This window comes from Delphinus delphis, chromosome 18, assembly GCF_949987515.2.
Source record: "Delphinus delphis chromosome 18, mDelDel1.2, whole genome shotgun sequence".
Lineage (NCBI taxonomy): Eukaryota > Metazoa > Chordata > Mammalia > Artiodactyla > Delphinidae > Delphinus > Delphinus delphis.
The window spans coordinates 46,172,245-46,179,824 of record NC_082700.1 but is presented as its reverse complement, the minus strand read 5'-3'; positions in this window follow the sequence as shown (position 1 = coordinate 46,179,824).

The following is a 7,580-nucleotide window of genomic DNA, read 5'->3' as shown; positions in this document are numbered from 1 at the left end:
GCCTATTATCAACAAACCATTGTAGTCGGTCTACCCGGGATAGTAAGCAAAAGCTAAACAAATTGGGAAGGTGAAATAGGCTTTTCTTGTAACACAGCCTTGATGGCTGCCTTACCCCATGTTGGTGAAGAAGCACCCTGTGTTTAGTCCTACTTAACAACTCAGCTGAAAATAGCCCAGAGACCAGCCAGCCACTTGGGAAACCTGAATCTGAAATAAGAATAATTTTGGCTGGTGATAGTTCTGAATAATAGATTTCTTATTTTCGAGATACATGCTCCCTGTAGTTTTGAAGACTGGCACAATTGAAGGTTACCATTTAAATTAAAAAGAATCTTTGGGAAAGTCTGCATTTTATGTGGCAGAAATGTGTATTTCACTAGTATTGAAACCTATATAAAATAGAAATCGGTTGAATCACTTACATGCAAGCAGCCTGAGGAGTCTCAAGTGGACGGTATTGCTGAGAAATCAAGATGGTAGCCCACTGTGGATTAGGACGTCACAGAAGAAAGCAGATTAATATAAAAGTGCTTTGATATTCACCAGTGGCAAGGGTGTTTTTACACAAACTACATTAAATGAACGGTTGGATTTTTTTACATAACAAAAATAGAAGATGGGTTTGCTTTTCTAAAGACTTAATCACTTGAATCATTGAAACATTTTTAAATGTAAACAACAAATGTTTCTATGTCTATTTCTAAAAGCAGATATGAAGTTATTTTTACAGAAATTGCTCTCAGAGGGAAATCATTGAGATAATAGGAGAGAACAGGATTTATATGTTAGGGGAGAAGGCAAACAGTCTAGGAAAAATAGATCTTGTTTGCACATTTTTGGCAGTAAACTAGTTAGCTGGTAATCTGTCCTTGAGTAAGCTGAGTAAAGGCATCAAAACAGTTTTAGATGTTTGTGAATTCTCCAGAAAACAGTGAGCCCTTCCATCAGCACGTCCACCTTGCTGAGATCAGGTCCACACCACTTCCCTCATGAGGATGTGTTACCTGGGATACTTTAATAAGGCAAATTATACAAAATTCCATATGGAATATTTAATGAAATTTCTAACACTTGTGCAAAGAGAAGGCAAACACTGAGCAATAGAGTGTTAGAAAGAACCTAGTGTGGTGTGTAGGCACAGAGGGAGGATCCATAGAAGTAGATTATTCTGGCTGAAATGGAAAGTTATATTTAGGGGGAGGTAGGAGAGGGTTGAAAAGACAGGATGAAGCCAGATTATCAACATCCCTGAACGAGTTCGACCTTCATTTCACAGGCATCAGAGAAAGGAAGAGATGGGGTAAACTCTGTTATGGAATTTGCTTTGCAAGTGCAGTGCAGGATGAGACCAGAAGCAGGGACTGGTTAGGAGGCTGTGACAGGAGACGGTAACGCAGGCCTAAGGTTCAAATCGGTAGATTCAAGGAACAATAAAGAAGAAAAACGCATGAGATTTAATGGAACATTAGGGGGAAAATAGAAAAACTAAAGTGACTTGAGTTTTTAACCTGGGTAGCAAAGAGAATGATTTATCAGTAAATGGAAATCAAGAAGGGAATCTAGTTTTTCTGGAAAAATGCATTTTAGGAATATCATATTGAACATATATATGAAATCTCACCCTTGCCTACCTCCCAGTCCCCTTACCCAAATCTGTTCTTTTTTCCTGTAGCATTTATCACTCTCTAATACAGTTTACTTAGTTGTGATATTTACTGACTATGTCTGTCTCCTTCTACCTGAAGAAGCTCCACAAGGGCAGGGATTCTGGGGGGTTTTGTTCATTGGTGTGTCTCAAGCATGTTGAACTGGCATGTAATAAGTGCTCAATAAATATATGTTAGCTGAAAGCATGGGTAAACTCAGCACCCAAGAAACAATATCCACCATGCAGTTGAAAAATAATAACTAACACATATTGAGAACTTGTTCCATGCAAGGCATTGTTTGGTGCTTTAAGCTGAGGCACAGAGGGGTAAAGAAATGGCTTAATCAGGAAAGTGGCAGAGCCAGGATTCCAACCCGGGTGAACTGACTCTAGAGCCCACACACATCATGTACCACTCACTTTATGTCACCATCTCATGGAGTGAAGAGGCAAGATGGGAGGGGCTGAAAGAGACTGGGAATCAGATTCCCAGCTGTAGTAGCTGAAACTGGAAGCAGAAGCTGAGAATATAACAAAAGACTAATGATAGATGCTTAGCTTCTCCAGGGTTCTTTTCCTAACCAGAATGCTATTGCTGATATTGGTGGGCTTGTGACATCTCTGTGGATCTATATTATTGCATTTTAATAACAGGTTAAAACCATTCATTCTTCAGAAGTACTGTACTTGGAGAGCCCAGTTTTAACAACAACAACAAAAATCTCTTGTTTTATGAAATTCACTATTGAGCTCATATACACCAGGTATTTTAAGTGTTGTAAGAAAAAAGGTGGTACATCTGACAGCCCTAAATAGCAGCCTCAGGAAGTCTACCTCTTAAGTGATGATGCTTCTTTGCCCATTAGAATAGAGCAGAATACCGGGGTATCTTGTGGGTTCCCAGGAGCTGAATGGAAATGCAGGCATGTTATATCAGAAGCAGTCCACATTTTCACCTCTAGCTACTGAAAGCAGTAGATTGCCAGATGCATACTTGAAACGTTACATCAAAAGCCTTTGAAGAGGTGGTTCTGATAATTTTACTTTCAAAAGGTAATTTTGGAAAACTATGTCACATGTTAAATTTTTTAGACAGTCTACCTGCTCTCCTACAAGTAAAGGGTCTTTTTACTGTAACAGCTACAGCTTATACTTGAATGTGCTTATTGCCATATGTTGAAATATCTAAATAATGTAAATTTTATAAAAACAAATATAAAATATCTACTTCTGACTTAAGCTGAAAGTCCCAGTCTATCAAACTAATCTAACATACCACCCACTTCAGTTTCACACCTTTTAGCACTGGAGAAAACTGAAACTATGTGACTGCTCCAGAAGGAGACAGAATTTTTGTTTTCTCTCATTCTAGTTTGTATGTGTAGTCAAAAGATGTCTGAAGCCCCGCCAGGAAAACAGCAGTGGAACCTGACCTGCTTGTGGGGAGATCATTGTATGTTTTAAAAGGTAAGTGATCCAACAGGGACCAACTGTATAGCACAGGGAACTATATTCAATATCTTGTAATAACCTATAATGGAAATGAATGTGAAAAAAAATATATATGTAACTGAACCACTTTGCTGTTCCTGAAGTATTGTAAATCAGCTATACTTCAATTTAAAAAAAAAAAGTAAATGATCATGTTTTAGCAATTCAGTAAAATTTATGTCATGGACACTTAATTACATCTCTCTAGGCCTCCTGAATTTCTTCAATTGTATCATGTGAGCTTCTTCAATTGTTTCATGTGAGTTTTAGCCTAGACTCTCCAACGCCTTGCCCCCAAAGTCTAGATTTCTTAGGGCATCTTCATGATTTTTACCACGTGTGTATACCACTGAACTATTATTTATAACCATTTTTCTTTAAATAGGCCAGCTTAAAATAATCTAAATATGTTGATTTTTAAAATAAAAATTTGCATGACTACTAAAAAGGAAAACCAGCATCATTTTCCCTAGCTAGAAAGCAGCTATAAAAATAATTACAATGAAAAATAAACATAGACTTACATCTTAGTTAGGTATTGTCTTCAGAAGCTGTGATACTGAGACTGGCTCTTTCTGTGATAGAAAAGAAGATGAACAAGTTTTAGAGACAGAGAATTGAGTTATCAAAAAGATGAAAAGAGTTGAAAAAAATGAACTTCTTCACTATGGCATTTATTGCATTTGAAATGTACTGTCCCATGTACCACCCCCTTTGACACTCATCCTACATTTTGGAAAGCCACTACCGTAGGTAATCCCCAAGATTCATTTTGGCTCTAATCATATAGTTTAGCAGAAAGCTCAAGTTTTGGGGTCAGACAGACATGGATTCCATATGCCCTATCCAAGCCTCAGTTTCTTTATCTGTAGGATGAGGATAATAATATATAGTTCACAGTGTTACGAAGATTAAGTGGAGATATGTAAAATCCATAGCTTACCACCTGGCACATAGTAGAGGCTTCATAAATATTAATTTTCATTTTATATTTTACATTAATTGGACTTATCTAGCAACCTAATTTCAGGAGCTGTTACTGAGTCCTACTTGCCACACATCAGGCCAATAAATCGAGAAATGAGATATTGGGGGAAGGAATAGTGACTTTATTCAAAAAGTCAGCAGATTGAGAAGATGGTGGACTAAGGTCCTAGAGAACCATCTTACCACGAGGTAGAATTTAGGGTTCTTTTATACTCAAAGGGGAGGGGCTGTGGCTGTTTGTTGCAAACTTCTTGGTCTGAGGTCATGATGTCCCTGTAAACCTCCAACAAGACACATGTTATTCTCTGTTCTGCAACTTTTTAACTCTATATGAATAGAAAAGTGTTATACACTTAAAGGTCAGAACCTTGAAAGTGGGCTATCCTGTATATTTCAGGCTACAGGCAACATTCATAACTCGAATCAAAAGCAACAGACTACAGGGCTTCCCTGGTGGCGCAGTGGTTGAGAGTTCGGCTGCCGAGGTAGGGGACGCGGCTTCGTGCCCCGGTCCCGGAGGATCCCACATGCCGCAGAGCGGCTGCGCCCGTGAGCCGTGGCCGCTGAGCCTGCGTGTCCGGAGTCTGTGTTCCGCAACGGGAGAGGCCACAACAGTGAGAGGCCCGCGTACCGCAAAAGAAAAAAAAAAAAGCAATAGAATGCAAAGGTTAAAGTAAAAGAAACGGATCTAATATGGAGTCAGATTCGTTCCTCCGTATTACAGAGTGGTTCAGTGGTTCTGATTACACAAATTCAAAATACAATCTTTTCTCACCAGTGGAATCAGACCTGATGTTTTCATAAACTCCTGCTTTTATATACTCTTTTTGGAAATATAGACAAAACGTTTTTAAATGTAAGCATATACTGTGTTTGTATAGCAAGGAAAATCAAGACATCCTAGCAATAAAACCAAAAGATTAATATGTAGCTAAATTTTAATGTAAAGACTTGCATAGCTAATTAGTGAAAGGAGCCCATGAGGATGAGCATGTGTTGGGAGAAGTAAGGATTATGAATAATGTTTAAATCTCTATTTTCAACATAAAAGAGCTTGTTGTTCAGTTGCTTCTGATAAGCCCAGTGGGAATATCAGTGATCTTTGCTCCTGTTGAACACTGAAAATCATCATGTAAAATAGGAGAAAATAGCTGGCTAAACAGGAGCTTCCTTGGAAATCTACTAATAGAAAATTGGGGGAGAGAAGGGGTAGCCTGGGAGAAAGAGATCTGCAAGATTTCATTTTAGCCCTGGATAAACACCGTTCCTGCTTTTACCCATCTTTACCTAATAGAAATGTAAAGGGCCAAGTTCAGAGAGAAGGAAAGACACAAAAGCATTTTGTGTGGAACAAAGACAGAAGTGCTTCAATTTCACAGAAATGGCACTCTGTATCCTGAGCTGTTCTTACATTGAAATGCTACTGCACAAAGACCTTGGGAGCCCTGTGGTCTTAGGAAAAACTGTTGTGGACTTGACCTTTCAAGGTAGCAAGTCACTAGCATGACTTAGAAAGGAAGAGAGCCGTTGTGATGGATTATTATGACTCCTGCACTGTCACTTTCATCAGTTAGAACAGGTTTTGGAATGTATGTTGGGATGTAGCCGTAAATCTGGTTAACAAGGGAGCCCCTAGGGAAAATGACGTGTGGAAGAGAGAAGATGCTTTCACACCTGGGATTTCTCAGCTCCCTTCTGTTCTCCCTTTCAGCATTTTGTGCCAAGATTTCTTGTTTTTCCTCACAAAGTCAGATCGGAGCAAAGGAATCCAAACGAGGATTTACTGATAATGCATCACCCCTTTCTGGGGAAAGCCAAGTCCTAGAAGAACCATTCAACTTGAAGGAATGCAGCCAGCTAGAAGCACAGGGCAGTAGGGGAGGGGATGAGATTGGAGGGTGGAGAGTTTTCAAGGTCTTTCGAATCATTTGACTGCTGGACACAACGCTACCTGAAGCCATCCAATGGAAGACCAGCTCAGCATCAGCTGAAGCCCACCTCATGATCCATGAGTAACAGAAGCTAAAGATGGAGGGCTGCTCCCTCTGGCTTTGCTTGCATAGCCTTGTCCTCAGCTTCTCATTTCAAATGTAATTCACTTCTCCTAGTTAGCCCCCATCGCTCAGCTGTCAAACATCATGTGCCATTTCTCACAATCTAGCCCCTTGGGTAGCTTCTTGACAAATAACTGAAATCTAGTCTGCATTGCACTGGAAGCAAGATAGGAAAAAAGTACTGTTAACATTATTCTTCCAGAAAAACCAACTGGAGATGATTTTTCATATACTATTCTAATGCATCAAGCAGGCTTAACATAGTGGTTAAATTATCAAGACCCATTCCACCCCCAAATAGGGATGGTCTTTATAACACTCTTTTTTCTCTCAAAAGTTATTGTTTTATTACTAATAAATATTTCAGGCATAAATATGGTCTATGATATGACAAATAATTTTTTGCCCTTTCCATAGATAAAGACAGAAATGTTAACAGCTCCCTTTTCTCCTAATTCAAGTTCTAATTTAAGATTGTCCAATGATTCAATCGTCTAATCATCCTTGCATTAAATACGTTATCATAGTATCTCCAAGATTCTCACACTTCTCTCTCCATCCATATGTAGATGAACATTGATACCAGCTTGTGAAAAATTAATCCCTTGTTTCCTGGGGGCCATCTCACCCTCAGTGGAATTGCTACTCTTGGTCCTGGAATTCTAGCACCTATTACAAAACATAACATGGAGTGAATGTTCAATAAATATTTATCAAATTAATGATTTAACAATCATATGTAGTTGTTGATAAAATTCACATGAAATCTTCCTTCTGTGATTATTAGTATCCTTCTTTCAACATAATCCTGAAAAGCCATTGTTGACTGGTGTATGCTGTCACTGAACTCTGACATTTCTCTGTTATTTTAGGTTTTATGCTCCATCTCTGTCTCAATAATTCCCTGGCTTCCTGGTCAGATGGCATTGCCATAAAACCTTGTTGAAAGTATACCTTCAACAAGTTTAGTTGATGGAAGCAATATAATTCTATTCTCCTCTAGTTTCCCCATGAAGCAGAATGTAAGCTTTAAGAGGACAGGCATGGGGGCTTCCCTGGTGGTGCAGTGATTAAGAATCTGGCTGCCAATGCAGGGGACACGGGTTCGAGCCCTGGTCTGGGAAGACCCACATGCCGTGGAGCAACTAATCCCGTGTGCCACAACTACTGAGACCGCGAGCCACAACTACTGAAGCCCACGCACCTAGAGCCCGTGCTCCTCAACAAGAGAAGCCACTGCAATGAGAAGCCCACGCACTGCAATGAAGAGTAGCCTCCGCTCACCACAACTAGAGAAAGGCTGCACACAGCAACGAAGACCCAATACGGCCAAAAATAAATAAAAATAAATAAATTTAAAATAATAATAAATTAAATTAAAAATACCACACCCTACA